We start from the raw sequence: 25,998 nt of genomic DNA on the forward strand, positions 1-25,998 counted from the left end.
ACGTTTACAGCGACACTATTGGAAATTTAGATCACACGCGGCATGACGGCAAGCGTGAAATCAAAGATTGATTGCAAAATATCCAGTTCATTCCGATTTGCGTAGAAACCGATTTTGCCTTCAAGCAACGAAAATTCACCCAGTTTTCAATACAACTTTATACCGAATGTATTCGTACTTGAAGCTACAAATATATATTTTTTTAAATTGAAGATTTATCAACCAAATAAAATTATCAGCGATTTATCTGACACAATAGTTTTCCAAATCTCGAAGACATATATTAATGAATGTTTGTTTGAAATATTATAAATGCGCTAGAGGTTATACGTTTTTAACAATAACTAAATCAGTCTTACTCTTATGATATAAATTGGACAATGTGAGACAATCAATTTTATTAAAATATGACAGGTCAAATAGAGCATTAATTGAAATTGTTGAATACGTGTAAGAAATAGCATCAGCACAATGACTTGAAAATGGTATAAAAGTAGGCGCCACGACCACGAGGAGTATCAGATTCATCCTTGCTCGGACCTGCGCCATTGCTAAGTATACAATCCACTTTCTTTTTTCATTTAAATTGTCTGTCTGTCGGTCGGTAGGCGTCCACAAAATTGATATCAATGCACTGTGGATTTGAATCGTGGTATTAATGTGTCCACTGTTCCAACTCGAGATCCTAAGGCCCTATGGATAAGTTTTTCAGATGTAATTTCAATGGTTTCTTTAAAATGAATGAAATTGTAATCCATAGAGTTCTATGTTGGAACTGATCAAAAAGGCACGCGAAGAAATAGAACGCTTTGAGAGTTCAAATTCTAAAATTGTCTTATTATTACAGATTCTTTTAGTGGTTTAAAATGAAGGGGTTGCCTCTTTGCGTATGAAACTTCAATTCCATCGACATGCTCATTTGAATTGTGTAGCAGTGATGGTCATGTTTGTTAAATCGCTGCTCAGCTCGCGCACCACTGGCTCTCGCTATAGCTTGATAGCTTCTTTCATTTTGGTTTCGCGCTCTTTCAAAACAATCATTCATAGCTCAATGTCGATCAAATTGACCAAAAATGCTCAATATGAGAGCGCGCCCTTATCCGAATTTTGTAAGCATTGTCTGAAATGAAATACCAGTTTAGCATAAAAACTAGTTTAAAACAATTAAATACGTTATCCATGTTAAAATATCCTAGTATGAATATTATTCTGTATATAGTAAAGAATAATCCACCAGACTATCTTGATGTACAACGCTATTGAATTTAAAGTATCGCAACGAAGCAAAAGGTTTATTAATATTTAAAATTAAAAAAAAACTGCTGCTCATGGTTTTATAAAACATTTTGTTTAAAACTCTAACTAAAACACGCTGAGACGAAAAAGTTACTATTCCTTTATTATATGTTTTATGGTTTATTGTTGACGCGTATTTATATTTCACTTTTATCGCGAGATAAGTGGCTATTTACGGGACACTTGGAAGGCTTACCGGTAAAAATCAAAAATTACAAAAAAATCTCGATCCGTCAAAAACGGCGATGCGCATGTGGAGAAGGGGCGGATATTGAAATATCAAACTATCGATTGTGTAAGTTCGATTTTAAGTAGTGGCAGTATGTTACGTAATATCCAAAATTTGAGTCAAATCATAAAGTTAAAGCTTAAGCTGACTACAAATATCTGTTTATTTTTGTTGCCTAAGGCTTAAATTGGCATCATGGACCGCATGTCCAGGTATTTCATTAAAATCACATGCTTCGGCATAACAGACCACCACGATTTGGAATTTGACCAATTCTATCGATAGTTTTATACTTCGATAGCCGCCTCTTCTGTCATTTTTGACAAATCATGATTTTTTTTGTCTTTTTCTATTTTTCAAGAATAGCCTCCCTGACATCTAGGAGCAACATACACAGCAACTCACACAAGGAGAACGCAACCCGCCAAAAGTCGTGTATTTTCTCGCTTACAATTTGCATTGGTTAGACGCTTTAGCGCCTACTAACGTCGGAAGGGGAAAACTTGGAAATTGGTTTCCCCCTTTCCGTAAAACGATCAGCGTAAAGGTTCGTCCAATGAAATTTGTGCACAACACTACTTTGATGCGTTTAAAGGCTAGCTGCGTTCTCCGTGTGTTTGTTGCTCCTAGTTGACATGAATTGAAGCGCAAAATACCAAATTCAATCTGATCGGCGGGTAAAGCGAAATTGCGCTAAACTTACGTTTTCCAAGCTTGAAAATAAAAAATTTGGAAGCTGAAATGGAATAAATAAACAAACCCGCTTCCATTTCAGCTGTTTTCTCCGCTAATACAACTTTTGCACTTTTATTAAATTTTAGGTGAATATATTTTAAGAGTCGAAATTAAGGAATCTTTAGCAAAATGTCGAGACACGTTTTGGTGGCGGTACTTTTCGCAATGTGCATTTTGTGTTTGACCGGGGCTCAAGACCAGGGAAAGAAAAAACTTAATGAAGGTAATCAATTAAAGCTTAAGAGACCGGAGCAAGAAATTAATTCAAAAAACTTAAAATATTTGCAGTGTGTACTTGGCACGAGGAATGCGAATCAGGCAGATGCGGTATGATTCCGAATTTAAAGGGCAAAACTAATATGCCGATGGTATGTCTGCTAGCTGTACATGAAAAGCTAATTCCGTCTAATTCATTGCCACGTACATAAGTCTATTACACTCCTGAATTGAAAATTACTAAACGAAATAAAATTAAAGTAATTCTGAGAAAAGTGGGTCGTTTATTTGCCTTTACTTTACGATAGTCGTTATCAAGTAAAACAAAACATGAAGCGAAGAACATTGTTCCACCTATAGGAGCAACAAACTCAAGGATAACATTTTCCTTTGTGTGTTTTCTTAAAGGGAATATCACTTTCAAACAATTTAGCGGGTTATAAACGAACCATGAGACAGCGAGGAAAATGCCAAAGGGCAAAGAAGGAAGAGGAAATAATTGGATCATTTTGGGCAGTTCAACAGAAATACTACAAGCAGATGTCCACAGGTTTTGATTCGGGTCTGGGACAAGTTCCAGGTAGAAAACGTTCATCCGTGACCGTGTGGCCATAACCGGATTCAAACTATTCCAAATTGGAGTGACTGACATTCGTTGTGTTCAGTGGGTCATCAGACGAACCCATTGCGGGGCAAATATTTAGATAAAAACTTGTTGAGGTTAACGGTAATAGTTAGTGTAGGGAGCTGTTGGCTTGCAGGGCTTGTCACCACCCTCCTACGCATTGTAACCCGGCCACCTGAATTAAAGGCTTCAAAAGTCGCTTGATGACTTAGTCCTAAGGTGGTGCCTTGGGTATTAGCCTAACTGATTATTATGATTATTATTTAAATAACAATATTTAGAAAATTAACCCCACTTTGAACTTCTTTTAAAAGAAGGAGTAGCTAATACCCAATTTCTGTTCGTATGATGTTGATATTTTACCCGTTTCAACATTTAAAGTTATATGATCAATTCTCCGACGACCTAAATAAAACCTACAGTATTTATTGAATTTAAAAATGGGTTTTTAACAAACAAACGCGTTTACTAATGGCGTTATTAGGGTGTGAAAAAAGGGTTGAATTAAAGCGGGTAACTATCTGAACAACATGTTTATTACACTGCAACAAAATGGTGTTCAAAAGGTGTACAATTAGTGTATACACCGTTTTTACACCATCTACCTCGTTAATAGGGTGTTAAAACCGTGTTCGACGAAAAATTAAGAGTTTGACAGAAAAATGTATTAAATGCACTCTAAAACATGGTATTGAAAAGGTTTACAGTTAGTGTATACACCATTTGTACACCATATTCCTCGTAAAAAGTGTGTTTCAGCGGTGCTTAACAGGTGTTTATCAAGAGAAGGGTGTTATTTTACACCAACCTAACATGGTTTCGATTTCGTGTTCAAAATCAATTTTAAATAACAAAACCAACAACTTCGACGTGTATATTTATTTACCATGCAGTATTTCTCAGCGTGATATACATGTTTTTATTAATTGGATATTTATTAAGTAAATGGTAATGTTTTTTTTTGCCGGCTTTAAATAGGGCCCAACTGCTTGGTTCAAAGTCAACTTCATAAGAATGGTAAAGCGAATTAAATAGATTTACTTTTAGTTTTTTACTACACAGATACAGCGTATTATTTACGACAAAAATATAACTGATTTCAGTAAAATAGGAAATGTTGTTGATTTCCAAGTCTGTAATTAAAATTGCGCCTTTTCGGTAAGTTACGCGATCACAAATACCCTTAGTTAGAGAAAATACGCGATTATCATTTCTTAAAACGTTAGATAGGAGTCGAATTAATGATTGGAGAGAGTCGTTTTTAGTGAAATATTTGCCACAGAGTAAAAATATAGAAACATTTGATGGCGTTCAGACAATATTTTGTTATTTTTTTTAAATTCATAACGTTTGTAGCAATATTTTTAAAATATAAATGTTTGGCTTCCATTTCGACGGACGCCCGAGTACAAAGGTTGCTTTTTGAATATGAAACCGCCAAGTACTAATTGTGATGCATTTCATTATAAATTGCAATATACTACTCAAACACATTACAACACAGTTGTATTAGTTTTACTGATATCGGCAGAGTTCCGAGAAAAGCCAGAGATCCTACACAGTACTAATGAGCTCCAAAGGGGCGAAACCGGTCTGCTGTTGTATTCTCTGGCTGAAATTTAGACTTTAGATATTTATTAAAAATAAATTTAAAGTTTAAAATATTGTTCTACGATTCTGTTACTTTAAAACCCAAATAGTTTAATTAGTGTACTACATCAACACTCTTTTAGTTAAAATGTGTTGTTTTACACCAAATTGTAGGTGTATTCTAACTCCCTTATCTCGCTTTGGCGGGGTTATTTTACACTATTGCTGAGCGTTTTAGTCTGAAGATTGGTGTACATCAACACCTCTAGCTTACAAGAATAGTGTTACTTTACACAGCGGCTTATAGTTTAAGTGGGACATTGGTGTTTGTCAACACCCTTATTTTCCACTGATAATCCACTTTTCAGTGTCGCATTGGTGTACGTCAACACCCTTATTTTAGCTAAATAGTGTTAATATACACTGAAGTGATGTTCGTGTAAATAGTTTTGTTTGTTAAATTAGTGTATTTCAACACCTTTACCATTTTAAATAGCTCATTTTACGGTGCATTTACGCGCCTTTAAATGGAAATAACCATAAAATTTGTAATTTATAGGGTGTAACAATACACTTTGTTCCAAGAATATTCACAATGACATGCTAAAAATTTAATAAATTACACTGAAGTAGGTGTTAAAAGCCACGCTTTAGGGTGTGAAATATGACACCAACCACAAAGTGGAAAAAACGTGTTGTTTGACGCCATTCTTTTTTAAAGTGTGGTCACCATCCAAGCCTTCCACCCCCTATAATTATGTTATAATTTAATTAAACCATTACAATATAAATTAATGAAATTAATACCTTTTAGAGGCGTCCCTGAATAATGTTCAGAGCTAACAAATTTCCTGACAAGCTCTTCGTAAATGAAGCACTATTAAAGACCGTAAAAATGAAAAAGGAAAATTTTCTAGTCACGAATGTTCGTAGCCGTAAATAAAAATATCACCAGAATAATCGTGGTAGGATTTTGTGTAAATCCAGGTTTCACATTTCTTGGTGCCTCACCTGATCGTTTGATTTATGGCAACGATGTCAACGAGTGGGGCCTTATGGAAATTAAAACTTTAACCAAAGCTAAAGAATTGGGTTTGACAGAGATGCAATTGTTCAATTGAAACCAGTTTTTATTAGCGAACACAATGGTGTAATTGAATTTACACGTTCTCATATAATATAATCAAATTATCGGACAATTAGCAGTTACGGGCGCCTGAAATGGTGTGATGTTTAAGTACACTCAGGAAAAGATTTATTTTACGGAAATAATTTATTTATGGGAATATGAAATGTTGCCAAAGGTCTCCAGTTTTTATTTTATTTATTTTGTGATGAATAAAACTGGTTAGAATATGTTAATTAGTCAAAATGAGTTAACGTGAAAATTCCTAATGAAAAAGTTCCTAAATATTTGAAACACTTTTACAATGATTTTAGTTCCTATGATTGAGTAAAATTTTTAATTTAGTTATTTTTAAACTTAGTCAACAATGTTTCTACAAGTACCTGATGTTATAAAAATAGTTTTATGATGATATGAAATTTTCAATAAATGTTTTGCAATATTTTAAAATTTTCATTCATTATACAACTACACCATAACCTATTTATCGAGCAAGGGATCTCCTATGAAATTTACTAAATAACATGAAATTTTCCAGATTTTAACGAGTTTATAGTGCATGTTGTTTGGAAACACAAATTTTAACAGTCGAAATGACTTCACCCTAGCTGATTATTATTATTATAACTCTTTCTACGTGCATTCTAAAACTAGCAATGTTTCTTGTTTTAATTTCTTTGTCCAAAATTAACTGGTCCCCGCCATCTAAAAATGGTGGAATATTTAATGATACCCTTTTTTCTTCCAACATATCTTCAATAATGAATCCAAGATCTGCCATGACCGAGTCTCCCTTTTCTCAAGAAGCCCAGAATGATACGTAATTTCTTGATCGGAAATACGGCCAGGAGCTAGGTCTGACACGAAACTAATAACGCCGTTCGGAGTAATAGCGATGAGTCCTTTGGCTGTGTTGTTCGATTTGTAGGTTGAGTACTTGTCACTCTGTACCCGAAAATCTAAAGGGTTCTCAATGAAGAATTCCGTCGCGTCTAAAATATTTCGAGTGGGGGGATACTATTGAAATTGGCAACTAGATGAGTGTTCTCTAAGAAAAATGCCCAGAATGTAAAAACTCGACTCACAGTTGCTTAGCTGATACCATAGCGAGAACCAAGGTCAGTCTTAAGCAAACCTACACGCAACCTGCATAGCGCAAGGAAAAGTTGATCAATCTCAGCAATCGAAAATGGTTTTACACTTCTGGAATTCTTCACATTCTTTAAAATATCAGCGTTACTCTTTTTCACTTTCTCCCGAGCGTCAGCGTATTCAGCCATCACGAATGACCTTTGCTTTCAAAGCCGCTATGATACTGCAACCTTTGCTCATCATTGATAATATTAAGGACACTAGACTTATTCTTCGCTATGTACACTTCAAACTCCATTTAAAAATTTATAAATTGTTTACATTTCTAAGCCAATTTGTTTAAGGAGACCTCGTTGGTTTTTCAAGGGCTGCTATCTTTCTGTGAACAATGGTGAGGTAACAGAACGGTTACTAAAGCCTCTAGTGGAACATCAGTACTAACTTTTGAAAGGCTTTAAAACAACAGGTTCAAAAGTTTTCCAAGGGAAATACTGCGGATGAAAATCGTCATAACGTTTGGTTCCGGATACGTTCAAAAACTTACATAAAAAATTAGTTTATGTATTATAAATTTTATGTAGCGTTATTTTAATAAAATTCTTCTAATAATAACGGTTTCAACGATTAAATTTTAAATTATGAATAGTTTGAAATTGGGGCATAAAGGACTTTTATTGCGATGTTTTACTTAAATTTTTATATTCATAGCGCCACCTTTACTCAATTTGATATTTGAAATAAATTCTAGAGCTTGAATAGTGTCTTGGTAGGTTCTTTTTCTACCTTCATAGGGTAGAAAATATAGAGGGCATAGTTAGGTTTCTGGGTGTGGTTAAAATTTTCAGCAGTGAGATGAATTATTAGTATATGTTTAAATTCATCTGTTTCTTTTATTACCGCTCGGGCAGTGGCGTAACTAGGGTATGGCGCCCATCGTCACTTTGAGAAGGGCGCAAAATGACAAAAAAGAAAAAAAAGGAATATGTAAAATTTCAGAAAGATTTCTAAAAAAGTGTATATCTTCAGTAAACGTTTTAGCCTCTTTAAGAAATATCAAATGTTGGTCTGGCATCAATACAAGAGGTAATAAATTTATCTATTATTTTGCTTATACTATTTTCTAATCGCCTTTCTCCTAAGTAGAAGCCCCCAGTGCGTATGGTAACACGTTATTTTTAACTCTCCCGGTCCCAAACCCTCCTTAAATACAACCTTGCAGATTGGGCGCGATTTCTGTGCTTGCTATAGGCGACATTTACCCTAGTTACGCCACTGCGCTCGGAGATCTCGGTGTACTATTGTTATTATTTATTGGACGTGAGATTCGTTTGGCAATAAGGGAGAAAGAAAGAGGTTTTATGGACAACGAATTGGATTCTTAACGGACCTTCGATATAAAACAACTCTTTATTGACATTATCAAAATATTATACAAGAAAACCGAACTTACGCTCAATCACCTTGGGTCCCTTTTTTTATAAAAAGTTTTTTTTTAATTGTTTCACTTTTAGTTGAGCTTTCGACCTTTCCTTAGTAGGAGAGCTAGTATGTTAAGGTTATTCGTATAATCATAAGTTAATGATACCTCTAAGTAGACAAATGGCTATGTTGCCTATGGCGGATATGCTTGTCCAAATCGACCTATGTCTCTCCGTACTGCGTATCAAAGTAGCCTTAACATACATTTGGACGCTTCTTTAACCCCGTTTGGTGCAAGGCTAGCTTGAACTTCCCCAAAAGAGATAAATTTCGGTATTCCCTTAGAAAATTCGTTCCCCCGCAGAGGCCAAAGAACGTTTTTTTGCTATTGGTTTATTTCTCTTAGCCCAATATAGTTTCATTCTCGACCGCACAGCGGCGCTGGGTCCGAGATATTTTTAAAATCTTTCATTTTAGCGGGAATCGGAGAGACAAGATTTGACATCACATTTTCTGGACAAAGATTCCACCTTGAAAGGGCTTATTTGTCTACTTAAAGGTATCATTAACTTATGGTATAACGTAACACAAAGAAATATAAACACCATGGTAATATCACTGACACAAAACAAATTAATTTTGTTTCCAAGTGTACTGTTGAAAGTGTTTATTTGAGATTTAGAAGTTCTTAATCTTTTATAATGTAAAATACATGTACTGAGAATATAACGAAAATACGTTAAACACTGTCCATTTAAGTGGGATATAGAAAATTTAATTTTATATTTTATCCTGTTGCTGGGTCGCATTGATATCTTTTATGGATAAATTAATGTAATAAAAGTAATACGACACTTCATGATTAAATCTAGTTTATTTTAAAATTTTAAATTCAACTAAAAACGGAAAGTTTTCGTACCGTAGTTTAATGGGTAAACCTTGGGAAACCACACAAATATGAAAAAAAAATCGTTCCACCGTTACTCATATGGATCTTTCTAATTAATTTTAGAGATTGAAAAGTGGTTTGGTAGGTCAAATTTAACCTTCATAGGGGCAGCCTCTGCTGCGACCAGGTCTATTGTGTACTGAATTCTCAATTGAAAGAAAATTTTGGAAATTTATATAATGAAATAGACCGTATACTAACTCTTTAAGTCAGGTTGAAATTGACCAGCAATGAAATAAATTATTATTACACATAGGATTCATCTTTATGTAAAAAATAATCTTTATTTTTGACCTGTGGTATACATTTTGGTCAAAATTAAGCTCTTATGAGAGTGATTCAAACTTGTTCTAGAGCTTGAAAAGTGTTTTGGTAGGTCAAATTTAACCTTCATAAGGGCCAGCCTTTGTTGCGACAAAGTCATATTTTAGCCAGAAATATCAATTTTAAGAAAATAATTATTTAATTATTAAGTAAACTTATTGCAACCCAAGAGAGAAAGAAAATTAGTTAATTATAGCCAAAAACCTTTTCTACCGTTTTTTATAATGTAAAGGTAATATCTTTATCATAAGTAACAAAATAACCTTAAGTATGACCAAATTATTGTCTATTGGGATATACAAGGTGTTACGGGAAACTATGTCATAAATTATGGGGCGTATTCTTTGGGTCCTACTGAATTGAAAATGTCTAATTAGCATGGGTCCTAAAGCATTTCTTTTTAAAGTTATTGACCCTCGAGAATCTGCCGTGAAAACACAAACACAACCTTTAAAGTCCTTTATTCTGCCTTGGTCTCAATTGCTTTTTCAGTTATTACCCATTGGTTTTTATGAGATTACATCAATTAGTATCAAAAGTGCATTAGTTCGTTATAAGTAGGCTACGTGTACTAGTAAATTTAATAATAATTAAGGTCTTTGAAAATGTCAACGCAGTTTCAAATAAAGATCTTCATTGAAATTGGACCTTTTAAATAATTTGACATTCAAGGTACAAGTATGAAAAGTAATTAAATTTCAGAAACTGTTCAAAATGACCGCTTTTGGCTTGTTACGAATAGTATCACAGTCGTCAATTATTATTGGTCGTAGCCTTTAGGTCGTTAATGTCGCGGATAATTTAAATGTGGAGAGCGAGCCGACCACGGAACTGCGCCCCCTCGACCAATCCACCTCAAACGAAATGTCCCTTACTTGCCTGATAAAAGGTGGTGAAGTTCCTTGGTGCAAAAACCACATTCGCGCTCGCGTTGCTATTGGCACGTCGCCCAATAACACGGGTAAGATCTGTGATATACCGTGTTATGCTCTTAATGTCCCAGAAATACTTTACTGGTGAACTTTGTTTTAAACACAACCGCAAATTTTACGGAATAATTACTGAAATCTGTACACACAGTGTTTTTCAATGACATTTCTAAATGCTTTTCAAGTTTTCAGGTACAGATTGGTACACGTATAATTCAACAAATGAGAATATTTCCCGAAGATGCTTGAAATATTTAATAATAATAAATTATTTATGTTGGTTTATCTATAATTCCGATAACTAATTTTGAATCCTACAAGAATCAAAAAATATTTTTAAAAATTAAAATCTATTTTACTGTCATTTATGGATTAAAATGTTTGTGAATTTTGAAATATTTTCATCAATATATGTACAACCAATATATAAGTATGTGAGCGGTGCATTGCAATTTATAGTGAAATTCTTCAAAATGATTACATATCATTTTGGATTTTATAACATATTTTATGCTCTGGCATTCGTCGAAATCCAACGATGGGTCAAATACAAAAGTCAAAATTTCAGCCAGAGACAGGCCCGGACTGGCCCAGGTGGCCAACTCAAATTGGGGGACAAAGAGGAAGACTTTGGCATTAATATGAAATGCGGCCAACACGATTGCATAGCCGGTGGGGCCAACTACTAGCCAGTCCGGCCCAGAGATTCCAACAGTAACCGGTACTGTGTATAGGAACTTTGGCTATCCTCGGAAACTGCAGGTATCAATGGAACTAAAAAACAACAATGTAACCCTATTGCCTTTGAAAAAATTTACTTAGGGACATTTATCAGAACATCGAATTTCAATCGATGCCCGAGAATAGAAGTTGTTCGATGAATATGGAAAATCTACGGAATAATTGTGAAACATGTCACTATAAATTGCAATGATTCGCTCACATATAGGTAATATATTTATATATTAATTATACTGATAGCTAGAGTTCCTAATCTGTGCTGTTAAGTCCTTAAAGGCTGAAACAGATCTATGGTTGGAATTTCTCTCCGAAATTTTGCCTTTGGTGTCATACCGAGGGGCTAACCATTCTTAGAAAGTCTGTACATCGATTACGCCGGTTTACGCTTAGATTAGCACTGCCAAAGGCAGGGACTTCAAAGATTACGCGTAACCCCATTAGTACAGTCAAAGGTACGGCTCTGTACACCGATTACGCGGAGTGATCAGCCCCTCGTGTCATACCCACAGTCCACACAAATGAAAACAGGATACACAGAATACAAGTAAAACTAAATTCATTAAATACTGAATTCTAAATCCATGAAAAATAGTATAATTTTCATTTGGTTAAAACACTGAAACACGCAATAAAGTTAAAATAACATAAGCGTAATTGAGGATGTGGAAAATCTCAAACTCTACGAGCAGAATTACCTGTAAATCTTACTGAAGTATTCAGCCGTCATGTGCTGCCAGAAAGTTTCTGTAATTTCGATAGTTTTTGTCTCCGAGTGAATAACAGTATAATGTACAAACGTTTCTGAAAAAATTACTGGTTTTCAATGCAGGATGAAACTGTAAAATTTATCATTATTTCTGTAAAAAACACATATTAGAAACACAGATGACAACTGTAGAATTTACAGAAATGGGTCTGTTTCTTGGAATATGCATAGGTGTGTCAATTTTACAGAAATATTCTGAACTATCGACAAACAGATTTGATTATAAAATATAAAAAATATCTGATATTGTTACCCGAAAACCAAAATATAAAGAATCGTGGAGTTAAGGACGTAACTAATATCAAATCATTGTACTAGTTACATTCAAAAAGGGAATATTTTCCACAATTATATCAGTTGAAAAATGTAAGATTTTATTAATTACTTAATATCGTTATTAAAAACGTTTATTTATGTTTAATAAATTAATTCTTTCAGTAAGTTGATAGAGCAAAAAATAAATAATAACTAATAGAATAATTTAGCTGACTTAACCCGCATAATAATTGTTAAAACAAACGATAATTAACTAAATGACCAGAAAATTACCGGAGACGCGAAAAATTACCAAAAATGACAAGAATCCATAAAAAAAGAAAAATGGCCCGAGAGTGTTAAATTTCAGTGGCAAATTATAGTAAATCAGTTACTTTTTGTTGTACCTGTATTCGCGACAGAAACGAGTCTAGGTGGCGTAACGGCGCTAGCTTCTCCTCGCCTATGAACTAGAGTCTGCTTAAGCCATTTTGAATTAAAAAGCCATAAGAACTGTTTGTTTAAATAAACTTATCAAAATATAAGCAAATGATGTAAAAATATATTGAAATGCAAGTATTATTATTTATAAAGTCAAATTTACCAATAAAGATGAGGAAAAACAAATGGCGTCTGCTTTAGCCGCTACCTATCTTGGGACACCCCGTTCCCGAATATTTGCTTCGGGCGATTATTAAATGTGCGCTCTGGCGGTATAGTTAAAACCTAACGTAAAACTAGGTTTAAATGGGAATGAGAAAAGGGGGGATGAACATATAGCTAGTCCATGTGGCCACCATGTTGGGGCGCGTAAAGTTTCATTTTTCGGATTTAAATTAGGTAGAATTGTCCTTCTTAAATTGAAACCGCTATGGTTTTCAGTAGCGAATACAGTCGCATATTTTAAAAATTAGTCCAAAATATGACCTGACGGTCAAAATAAAGAGGCAGATATTAAAACAAAAATGCTTTTACCAAAGCAGTTAAAAGGCAGAATTTAAGGGGGGTTAGTTGGTACCTACCAAGGACTAGATTTTGACGAAACCTTGGATTGACATAACTAGTAACGAAACCCCGCTAAGGAACGGTGGTGTAAGTCAGTTTGATATTAGGAAAGCGTCTTGCAATAGTAACGCTACTCGAGTTATTCAGATATTTATCTGAATAACTTGAGTAGCGTTACTACCAGAGATAATAAATACGTCGGCCGATTCCTCGCTGCCAACTAAAACTGACTTAAATTTGAAAATAATTTCGATTAGGCTTAAGAAACTCGCTTTTCCTCAAATTTATATTGGTTGAAAAGGCGATGATTAGTTTTTAAGCCTCGGTCGAATAATTCTTCAAATTTTAAAATTGAAAATAGCCAAAAGTTTCTTCCGTTTTTTTAAATTTTCAACTTTCTTCTATAAACGGTTTTGGAAACATTTTAAAAACAAGATGTCCAGAATCTTTTGTCTGAGACTGCACGTCATCTATTTCTTATCATCATAGCCTACGACACGATATATTTAGTCCCACATTCAAGAGCTCCAGAGTATCGTTTTAGTAAGAATAGAGTGAATGTTTGTTCACAGATAAATGTTCGTTTTCTACGGATGGACTCGTCAAAATCATCACTTATGGCCGGATGAAAACCCTAACTGGGGATTTCCACAGAATCAACACCATCACCAAGTGCAGTTTCAACGCATAAATGTTTGGGTTGGACTCGTGGATATCACCTCGTTGATCCAGTTTTTTTTAACTCGAAACCTCAATGATCAGAGAGCAGGATTACCGTCTAGTTAATGAGATTATCACTCTGATATCTAATCTAATTAACCAGACGGTAATCGCAAGATTATCTCTCTTCAGGGAGTTTAACATTACAATAAAGCTAATAGGTCCAGTTTGGGGTATTTTTGTTCTGAAATAGGGTACATAGGGCCGGTAATGGTGACTTTGGTCGCTTTTAGGGTACTTTTGGTCCATTTTGGTCCATTTTTGGGTACATCAGAAAAGCAGTTGGAAAAACGAAAATCCGTAATTTTTCCACCGATCTCCAAACTCTATAAATTTATTTATTGCTTCAATTCACCATAATTTCTAATCTCTATAATATAATGAATAAGGACAAGTTATTTTAATTTATTTTTATTTTAGAACTTGTTTTAGATAATTACGTAAAATTGGTTCTACGACTAGTCTGACATTTTACTCGTTTAAATAGTAATTTATCTATAGTATTTAATTCGATCAACGAAACGGATATAAACAATTTTAATTGAAGGGACGAAACTACCTTCTGCAAGCGCAACTTGTATAAATAATTTAATTAAAATTTGTAGCGTCTAACAGCAGTACCATCTGTCAGATGAGGGACAGTCACAAACGTCGTCTTCTTCAGGTACAGGTGAGATGCATTTATCGATGACAGTAGTTGCTCTTGGCGTAAGTGGAATGTCCCATTCTTGTGAGAGGTACTTTTTTCCGAGGGTGAATTATCCCTCGACGGACAGTTTGGAAAGCATCTGGCATGTTCAATTTCTGGTACGTCTCCTGATTCCCAGTTTCCTAAGATTCCGTGGCACTTGTAACATCGTACATCATCGCCACGTTGTATATAGTAGAATCCAGCCGACGCTGGTTTTTCTTTGGTGACGTGTGGGTTTTTCCAGTGACGAAACGTTACAAGTCGATATGCTACGATTTCCAGAGCTGATCTAGACAAAATATTTTCTATTGTTTCAAATGATACATTCATTAATCCATCATGCTAAGCCTAATTTTATCACTAAGCCTACTTGCTAAGCCAAATTTATCAATTTAACCGCTTTTTCAATACGCGAAGTGTTTGGAAAATGTATAAGTATATACAGGGTCTTTTTGTTTTGCTCGAAAAAGTGATTTGTTTCCAAAACTATGTTTTCTAGAAAATTGAAATTTGTACTGTACATTACACGTGCCCGGGGACACTTTCTACCAAAATTGCATCTAAATCGAAAAATATTTTCACGTTTTTTGAAAATTTAAATTTTAACCGCTAGGTGCTATAAGAAAATTGTCAAGGACAAAATTGTAGAGCGTCACCGAAAAGGTACAAATAGCGTTGGCGCGAAAAATATAGACGTCTTTTTCACTGGCAAAATACGACTTGAAAATGTGACAAGCTGGGCAAGCTAAAATAACTTTTTTTGAATTCCATTGGGAGAGTAGTGTAACTTAATGAAAGTCAGAAATTTGTTAATCAGGTCTTTAATGCAATTTGGCTTGCTCAAAATCTCGCATTTGCGAAATTTTACATAACTACCATTCTTACAGAGCAACGCTTCACCACAGTTTACGAGATGGAGACGCTCAACAACGCAGTGGCGGCGTAAGGGAGGCGAGGGGGTTGGTCCTCCCCGGGGACTAGGTTAGCTAGGGGTGTCATCGGAGAAGCTCGAGGGGGGTGCAAATCAGAAAGTTTGAACTTGAAATTTTTTTGGGCTTGAGTGGGGGATGCAATTCGAAGGGCCCGTGAGCACCTCTGCACGGCCCTGTGAGGGGTGTCACGAAGCATTGCCGCCCCGGGGAACTAGCCTTCTTAAGCCACCACTGCAACAACGGCTGGATTTTTGCAACTGGCTGCTAAATTCCGTACGCGACGACCCACAATTCCTCCGCAACATGCTATTCCTCGTTTGCAACAGACGGCCCTTACAATGACCAAAATAATCATGTTCGGGAAGACACAAATCCACACTGGGGATATGAACACCGTCACCAATTTCAATTTGGGCGCTTAGATGTTTGGATTGGTCTTGTTGGAAACCGGTTAATTGGTCCAGTATTCTTACCGCAAAATCTAAATAGCCAGAGTTATTTAAATTTCTTGAGAAATGAGCTATAGTCAGTTGCAGGCTAAGAAAGACAAAATATATAGTACATTCGGCGCAAGGATACCTCAGACCAGTTCCGGCCAGTCGACCGCGCGTAATTTAAATTTGACCACTTTACGGTCAATTTCAAATTTCGTGAGTTTCATCATTTTTTCGCGCCATCTAGGAACCGAAATTGGAATTGTTTTTAATTTCATGTTGTCATGAGTTTAATTACTGAATGCAGCTAAAGAAAATTCGATAATTGAAGCTCCAAATATTTTAAATAGCCCAAGAGGTTACTATAAAAAGCATGATAAAGGTTTATTGTTAACAAGTAAAGAGAAAAATATAATTTTAAACGTCTATAGCTCATTAAGACAACGTTACCCCCAAGAAAGCGTGGTAACTATTTTAAAAGAAACTGCCGATTTAACTGGTAAGGCGTAGAAATAAATTTACAAAATTAAATAATTATACCTACTATTTTAAATTTAAGAATGATAGGAATGCCTTATCTTTTAAATTTGCTCGCCACCACAATTATGAAATTAAAAAATAAAGATTCCAATTTCGGTCTCTAGATTAGGCTGGGGCGAAAAACCAACATTGTGCGTCCAGGAAACGCCTGGGTGCGTAAAAGTGGCCCAGTCCAATCCAAAACTCAGCGCACTTTGAAATTTTGAAATCGGATAATATCTTCAGTCTGTTCTTTGAGGTTGAAATCTCGAAATTTCACTAAAAAACACTAAAATTTAAGGTTTTGCAAAAATGGGCTTAAAATCGATACCGATACCTTCCAAGGGTGACTTTACGATGAAAAGTCATCAGAGGGTACTTAGAGGTCCGTACCGAGTCGCCAAAGTCACCCCATGCCAATCCTCATGGAGGGGGAAATGGCTCAAAATTGCGTATTTTCGAGTAAAACCGTTAAATACTTGTGCAGCTCCTAGCTCACTGAGTTCTACTACTTCGAGTGCCCAGAGCCCACCACGTGGAGGTGGCTGCAAATCGGGCTCCACCCACGCCCTACCCAACCAACCAATGTAGAACGTGCTTATTTAAGTCTCAGATTCATTAATTTCACCCACAAAGTCTTTCTTAGTGTCAAATAATTTGACAGTCTTTCGAGAAAGAAGTGTGGCGCGTATCTGTCGGTCCCGAGCGTCGGGACTGATGCCTTGTCTCGACACCTCTGTTACCAGTCTAACAGTTCTTTCCACCGCTACTGTGTGACAAGGGAAAGATTAAAGTCCCAGTCTGGTACCAAGCCATAGATAGCTTAGCGGTAAGTTCATCCTCTGTTATAGGAATTAAAACTGGAGGTACGGTAAGTGAAACATCTGTCTGTTCCCAATCAATCATTTCTGTGTAATCATTAGCTCCAAAATTAATTTTTGGCAAAATATTGTATCTAACAGTTGTCTGTTGCTTATGTTTTGCTTCCAGGATTTTGGTGAGTGCGTCTTGGTGAACGGTAAGCCTAGGTCGGTTACCATTCCAAGAAGTATATTTTCTGGCATGGCAGAGAAGCCGTTTCTCTGAATGGAAGTGTTTACCACATTTCGGTACTTCAGAGGAAGAAACCTTGACAATTTGATTGCTTGGAAGATGTGCCGACTCACACCAGCGATAGACTTATCTCGTCTGATGTGGAACCACAGGTACGTATACTGTGAGTAAGTATTCAACTAATACTTGCAGTTTCTTTGTGGGTCTTTTTGTTGATATGTATAATCTCTGAATTCTATTTGCAGTTGTTAGCCAGCGAGCCATGTTGATGGGGCCTATCTTCCGGGAGGCCAGCTCAGGAGAGCACGCTCTGGACCGTATGACTTCTGATATCTCATAAAGATACTATTGATCTGAGCTGAGATCAGTGGGCTCAATCTCAGGTAAGTCACTTGCAACTTGTTTAAACTTTAAAACATCCAGGGTCTCACAAGTTGAAAGTTGTCCCCCTATTGGCCCTGAGTATTTGTTCGGACCAGAGGTAGGTCTGTCAGTAAATACGAAAAGACTTCTGAACGGTAGCTCATTGAAATGTAATAGACAGACAACCCATTGCAAGGGACGATCAAGTCGTTCCTCTAGTAGACGAATAATTCCTCCCTTCCAGCCCATATTCATATTTGTACCGTCACAGCCCACGACTACCACTGCATCGGAGCCTCCATTCAGTTCAGTTGTTACGGATTTATAAATAGAATCACACTCATCTTGGGCATGGCTCGATGGTGTGACGACATGGCCTACGTATTTAGAACCTGGTTCGGCCACCAAAGATATGTGTTCCTCCTTTATAAATACGGAGGCTGGCAATGTTTCGTCTTTTCGACTATCAAAGTATAAGCCACGAATAGAATCCTCATGGCGTGATTCCTCCTTCAACTTGGAGCCTGTTTTAATTTTCTCGCGCCTTATCTTACTTTTATATATGACTAGACACTCAGGTACTTTTTGAGAAATATCCGGGGAGATCATACCTGCTCGATTGGCAGCGAGGAGTACAGACGAGCTTAAATGTGCCGCAGCCCGTTGACTTATACCATATCTTTGAGCAACTACTACTGCTTAAGTTAAGTCAAGTCTAGCCTGCGATGATTTTCTCTGCACAAGTCTGCGTGGTACATGTATGTCGTGAAAATCGTCATCATTGGTAGAAGCATCAACCTTTACCTTAATTTCAGGAGGAGGATTATCACCTTCACCTTCCTCAAAGAAGGAATCTAAATCTATATCCATATCAATCGTAGAGGAAGATGTGGAAGCCGATGCAGTAGGAACGCTTTCCCCACCCTGTCACCGTTCAAGTCTGACTCTTTTTGCATAACGTTCTGCTCTCTGATGTACTTTTTTGTTTCAGAGACATCTACGCTGGCGATTCCCATGAGTCTTTTACCTCCTTGGTCAAGATAGAAGGCATGCTCTATGGCTGGAACCTTCTTTTCCTTGGGACAGGAGCACCTAGACAAGTCAATGCACTTACAAGCGGCTATGTTAAATAATTCAGAGCAGTACTCTTTGAAGGCGGCGATTTTCTCATCCTTATTACTTTGGGAAGTTGTTTTACTCTTCAATAAATTTTTCAACGTACATGTAGTGTATTTTTTATGAAGATTTGTGAGACATTCTTTAATGCGCTGCTCTGAGACCGTTGGCATAGAAGCAGATTCCCAAATAACTATAAGTTTGAAACGGACTTCGTCGGCAATGTCTCCGAACGAAAGCTCCTTGTCTTTTTCTGAAAGACGGCCCTTTTGCCTTCGAACCTCCTGACAACATCGCAGAACGTCAGCCCTCATTGGCAAAACGTTCGGACCAAAATCTTTTGATGGACCAAATATAGGGCACTGCACAAAGTCTCTCTTTGCGAATTTCGACATGCTGTGCCATAGAAACCAAAGAGGGGAGTGCGTGCAGGCAGAACCAGAATCTCTACCACCAAAAGAACCAACGACGAGACAATGAGAAGAAGAAACTATAATGACAACGTCGACTAGCACCTGCGAGTGAACGAACATTAGGCGTGAGTCGATAGTACGAGCCATTGACCGGGTCTGACAAGTCTCGACAATGCTCGACCAGAGGGAGGGGGAGGGGAGAAGGAGACCGCCGACCGGGGGGGGGGGGGGGGTTCCAGCTTTGGTGTAGAAGTGGCACAGACACTCGTGTGCTCGTAGACAGACATGATCCAGGGACCACACAAGTATTTAAGCGTTTTACTCGAAAATACGCAATTTTGAGCCATTTCCCCCTCCATGAGGATTGGCATGGGGTGACTTTGGCGACTCGGTACGGACCTCTAAGTACCCTCTGATGACTTTTCATCGTAAAGTCACCCTTGGAAGGTATCGGTATCGATTTTAAGCCCATTTTTGCAAAACCTTAAATTTTAGTGTTTTTCAGTGAAATTTCGAGATTTCACCCTCAAAGAACAGACTGAAGATATTATCCGATTTCAAAATTTCAAAGTGCGCTGAGTTTCGGATTGGACTGGGCCACTTTTCCGCACCCAGGCGTTTCCTGGACGCACAATGTTGGTATTTCGTCCCTGCCTACTCTAGATGACGACAAAAAGAGCAAAATTCGAATTTGACCGTAAAATAGCCAAATTCAAATTTCGCGCCGTGGAATGACCGGAAACGGTCTGAGGCATCCTTGCGCCGATTGTACTATATATTTTGTCTTTCTTAGCCTGCAACTCACTATAGAACAACAACTTGACGAACTGCCGTTGGCGCAACGAGCAAGACTGTGGTTTCAGCAAGACGGTGTCTCGCCTCATTACCGCAGAGATGTGAGAGATTACCTAAACAACGAATTTCCACAACGATGGATAGGGAGAAACGGTCCCTACACTGGCCACCAAGGTCGCCCGATCTAACTCCGTTGGATTTATTTCTTTGGGGCTTCGTCAAGGACAAGGTGTACGCCAATCCGGTTGAGACCCTTGAAGAGCTGCGTTAACGATTTGTAAGCGCTTGCCGGGAAGCAACCCCGGAAATGATTCAAGCCGCCTTCGACAATATGATTGTTCGCACCCAAGCCTGCATCGCAGCCGAAGGTGGTATTTTCGAAACGTACTTATAAATTTTGTTTGTAAGTAGATAAAAAAATGTCTCTTTGTTTTTTCAAAAAATTCGCATTTTTCATCTTACAAAATTAAATCGTGTAATACCTTCTTCGCCATTGTCTCCTCAATTTTTCAGCGGTGTTTATTAAGGTTAACCTAAAGGCAGCTCTAGTTCCTCAAAAATCCGCCAGGGCATTGAATTTGTTAAAAGCGAAATACGTAAAAGATTGTGAGAAACTGTACAAGAACCAAATTCGCGACTCGGTGATACTGACAGACTGACAGATTCCCTGTGGAGATAATATCTAAGGCTTTCTATTGTACTAGACGAACGAGTGTCTTTCTTCGTGCCATAGTAAAAATGGGGGAGAAGGGGGGAGGAGAGTGCTTAGTCATTTTAGGTGAATCCGTTATGTTTACGTTCGTAGAGCTACGCACCCAAGACTTCTAAAGTTTACGGCTACCTTATTCCCGATGTCAAAAGGTAGAAATATAAAAAGAAATAAATATATATGTATATATAAATATAATTATATATATATAATTATATATAAATATAATTATATATATATTTATTTATTTTTGTATATATATATCTAATTATTTTTATATATACATTTTTATTTATTATATATAAATATATATATATAATTATATATATATATATATCAAATAAATAAATATATGTATATATATAAAAATAATTATATATATATATACAAAAATAATTATATATATATATACAAAAATAATTATATATATATAAATCCCCTAGACTTCTAATGTTTATGGCTACCTAATATGCCCGATGCCAAAAGGTATATATTTATATATATATATATATTATATGCAAATCTTTTTATGCATAGAAAATCACTTTATACATGGGGAAAAATAAACCTTTATACTGGGAAAAAACCACATTATACATGGGAAAAAAGAAAACCTTTATACTGGGAAAAAACCACATTATACATGGGAAAAAAGAAAACCTTTATACTGGGAAAAAACCACATTATACATGGGAAAAAAGAAAACCTTTATACTGGGAAAAAACCACATTATACATGGGAAAAAAGAAAACCTTTATACTGGGAAAAAACCATATTATACATGGGAAAAAACCACATTATACATGGTAAAAAAGAAAACCTTTATACTGGGAAAAAACCACATTATACATGGGAAAAAGAAAACCTTTATACTGGGAAAAAACCACATTATACATGGGAAAAAAGAAAACCTTTATACTGGGAAAAAACCACATTATACATGGGGAAAAAGAAAACCTTTATACTGGAAAAAAACACATTATACATGGGAAAAAAGAAAACCTTTATACTGAGAAAAAACCACATTATACATGGGGAAAAAGAAAACCTTTATACTGGGAAAAAACCACATTATACATGGGAAAAAAGAAAACCTTTATACTGGGAAAAAACCATATTATACATGGGAAAAAACCACATTATACATGGGAAAAAAGAAAACCTTTATACTGGGAAAAAACCACATTATACATGGGAAAAAAGAAAACCTTTATACTGGGAAAAAACCACATTATACATGGGAAAAAAGAAAACCTTTATACTGGGAAAAAACCACATTATACATGGGGAAAAAGAAAACCTTTATACTGGGGGAAAAACCACATTATACATGGGAAAAAAGAAAACCTTTATACTGGGAAAAAACCACATTATACTTGAGATAGAAGGGTGTCCATCTGGTGAATGAGAATTTCATTCTCAATCACCAGAAGGACACAAAGCTGTAGCTTGGCTCCCGCCGTTCACCCGCGCCTCTCCCGTTCCTCCCTTGATCACCAGAATTTCTAATCACCAGATTCTCTCTCCCCCAACCCCATTCACTGGATACTTTATCTCGCGTTCACCCGCTCCTTTCCCCCATTGCATTCCTCCCTTAATCACCAGAATTTCTAATCACCAGATTCTCTCCTCCACCCCCATTCACTGGATACTTTATCTCTCGTTCACCAGCTCCTTTCCCCCCATTGCTTTCATCCCTTCTAATCACCAGTTGCTTTCCCCCATCCCCATTCTCCAGAATTTGTTTTCCTCGTGCAGATATCTGTAGATTAGATTTTTACCCGTTTGCTTATCGCTTCTGAACCCCTTAATTTCTAATCTCTAGGCAATAAAAACAAGAAATATACATTTCCAAATTTATTTTACTTTTAATTGCATGATTGCGTAAAACAGGTTCTAATATTAGACCGACAATATAAATAACGCGTTTAAATCGCATTTTATCAATATAAAAAAAATTAACTCGATCTTCGTAAGGAATATGTACAATTTCATTTAAAGGGCTGAAACGAACTACCTTCTGCAAGTGCAGTTTGTATAAATAATTTTATTAAAAGTTCTACCTCACCACGTCTGACCGGAATAGATATGAAATCATCATCCTCCAGTGCCGCTGACCTTGGTGGTGCCGGGATCTCCCATTCTTGCGAAAGGTACTTTTTTTCCGATGGTGAATTATCCCTCGACGGACAGTGTGGAAAGAATCTAGCATGTTCCCATTCTGGTACGTCTCCTGATTCCCATCCTTCTAATACGCCATGGCACTTGTAACATCGTACTTCATCGCCCCGCTGAATATAGTAGAATCCAGCCTTTACTAGTTGTTCCTTAGTAACGTGCGGATTTCTCCAGTGACGAAAAGTTTCAAGTCGATACGCTTCGATGTCCATACTGTAAACTGATAGTTTCTATAAGCTATTGTCAACATTCTTAAGCCTAATTGGTTAAGCCTAAATTTCAATAAATGTTTTTCTATTTATTTTGGTTAGACTCTAAGACTATTTGACTAGAATCTAAGTCTATTTACTTCAATTTAAACAAGGCCTAATTTCCCACTACAGTAAAATAATAAAGTCACTTACTTTTACGGAAATCCTTAAGCCTTTGCCTGTAAATAGAGTCGAGAAGGCGGGGGTACGGAGCGCGAAAATCTACGTGTCTCTTCTCGATGAGGTCCAGGAACTAAAAGAACGCTGAGTCGTATATCTAGAGATCAAATAACACTCGAAACTTCAAGTAAATCCTGATTTCTCATTGGCTGAAACCAATTGACGTCACGGGAGATTGTAAAATGTAACCAAAAATAGAGGTTACTGCTCATCGGTTAGCGATAAAAAATTCGTCACGTGTTAAATTAGGCAAATTAGAATAGCTGAAAATACATTGCGCTTACTTCGCACTAATTTACTTCTGATACAACTTTGATAAAAATTAATCCTGTTTCGGGGAACCCACAGGAGGAAATCTTAGAAACTATTAACTCGGTAGAATACACTATTTTAGCAATTGCAATTGCATATAATCCTTGTTATTGTAATGTTTGATATATACTGAAATGATTATTGTTGGATAGGAAAATAAAAGAATCGTGATAAATGTTAATTTTTTTATTATAAAATAATTGGGACGATGAGTAGTATCCTACTGGAATGTATTTCGCCCTCATCGTCCCAATATAATTGATGTTCCAAGACTTGAAGAAGCATCCGGGGGCCTCCCTTGGGCTCTCCCACCTCAAGGCTAACAGAACAATACATAAAATTTTAACTTTAGTACAGTATAAATAATTCGTGAAATTTAATTTATTACCTTATTCTAATCTCAAATTTAATTGAATCGTCGCTCCCGCTTTGCATCAATATACCCTTCAATTCTTCAATTCTACATGAAGAAAATTAAAATCTAAAATTTTTGTTCTAAAAGTTATTTAAATCTTAAAAAAATATTTACCTCATTTTTGATTTCGTTTTCGGTTGGCTCCAATCAAAGAAAAAAGGTTGGAATAATTTGTTCTAATTTTTTTACTCCCTTTTTATACCATTTTCCCTCCCCACCAATTCCTAGCCCCTATAGCCTATCTCCTTCTTTTCCGTGATGAAATCTAAGTTAGTGAGTGAGTGTGGAATCTATTCAGTGTGTAAATAAGTGGGTAAAGTCGGTAAATTTTTCCATTGGTTAAATAGTGTTCGTAGATAATTAATTTCGTGAGACTGGGAATTTCCACCATCTTCCTCTTAGCGTACGTCACGAGAAGATGGTTTGGTTCGTGCAAAGTCTAACAAATTTACAGATAAGAGTCCGCATTGTAGTACGTTCTTGCATCGGACTGGTTGACTTAACGAAATTCTGGAAAAAAAAGGGGTAAGCGATTTTCAATAAAGAGTCTTTTTTTTGTGACGTTTTAAAGTATTTATTAAGAGTGAAAAAAGTTACATAGGAAAAATTGTTTACAATTGTTTTTTTTCGCGTACATGAGTTTATATTATTAAATAAAATGGCAGAGTCAAATTTCAATCTTTTTTATCATTACAAGACCCAAAGCTAACTAAATCCCTGTTAAATTATCTAAGGCAATGTTTTTTTTTCACCAATCTTATTTTGCGTGTACTAAAGATATTTTGTTAATGACGGGTAGAAAACATCTTTCAATGGTTCAAGACGGTAACAGATTTCAATGACTTTTAGAAAGTACTTTAAATAGAACGTGCAGGAATAATGCAATAATATATTTCTACCAATGTTTTGTTTTCATGCTAGATTTCGTAAACCACCCCCGTTGTCCTAACTAGTATACCAATACTTTCTGATTCTATTTTAATTTTTTTGTTTTTGGATGGTTTATTTTATTCAAAAGTAAATGGTTTGGCGCAGGTAGAAGCGCGCGCATGTTTTCGAGAGAGGTCGGGTCATATCTCTAAAAGATACCAGATAGCGTGGGAATATATTGTTTTATCCTCTGGAACCGGATTTTTTCCAGTCAGTCACCATACCTCTCTCTCTAGCTAATGGATTCGCCAAATTCGATGTGATGATTTTTCTAGCATGATTTGCGAAAGATAAAAATATCTTGCTGTCGTTTTTTTCCCAATTTTTGGAAAACTTTTGGTAGTACGTTTTTGTACTCTGTCCTTTAGTTCTATGCAAAATATACATTACGCAATATTCGCCGCAAACGTTACTAGTTAGTCCTTGCAATCGTCTTTTGCTAAATGTCCACGTCTTACACATTGAATTTAAATATTTTCTGATTGGGGGTAAAAATGGGGGAAGCCCAATTGAATCAAAATAGAATCCCCGTTTTCGGCCATCGACGTAGACGCAAATCCAATGAGAACCTGTTTCTCCCTTTTTATCAAAATTAATGATAAGCGATTGCGGATATTTCACCATGGGTTTTAAATTATCGGAAGAAAAAACGCCTAAAAAGTTCGGTGTTTTATACAGTGCCTGAGATAA

The 25,998-nt window shown here is 36.2% G+C and overlaps 1 long non-coding RNA gene across 2 annotated transcripts; it reads left to right on the top strand.

The window, feature by feature from the left end:
- Nucleotides 1–474: 474 nt before the first annotated feature.
- LOC149958432 (uncharacterized) lies at nucleotides 475–2,751 on the top strand. Of its 2 annotated transcripts, none has more exons than XR_016478286.1 (3): nucleotides 475–555; nucleotides 2,347–2,483; nucleotides 2,549–2,751. It is a non-coding gene; the product is annotated as an uncharacterized LOC149958432 (long non-coding RNA). The 2 variants fall into 2 exon arrangements; XR_016478287.1 differs by lacking the exon at nucleotides 475–555 and adding an exon at nucleotides 1,025–1,109.
- The last annotated feature ends 23,247 nt before the right edge of the window (nucleotides 2,752–25,998 follow it).

This window comes from Leiobunum rupestre, chromosome 2 (assembly GCF_980474605.1).
Source record: "Leiobunum rupestre chromosome 2, qqLeiRupe1.1.hap1, whole genome shotgun sequence".
Taxonomy (NCBI): Eukaryota; Metazoa; Arthropoda; class Arachnida; order Opiliones; family Sclerosomatidae; genus Leiobunum; species Leiobunum rupestre.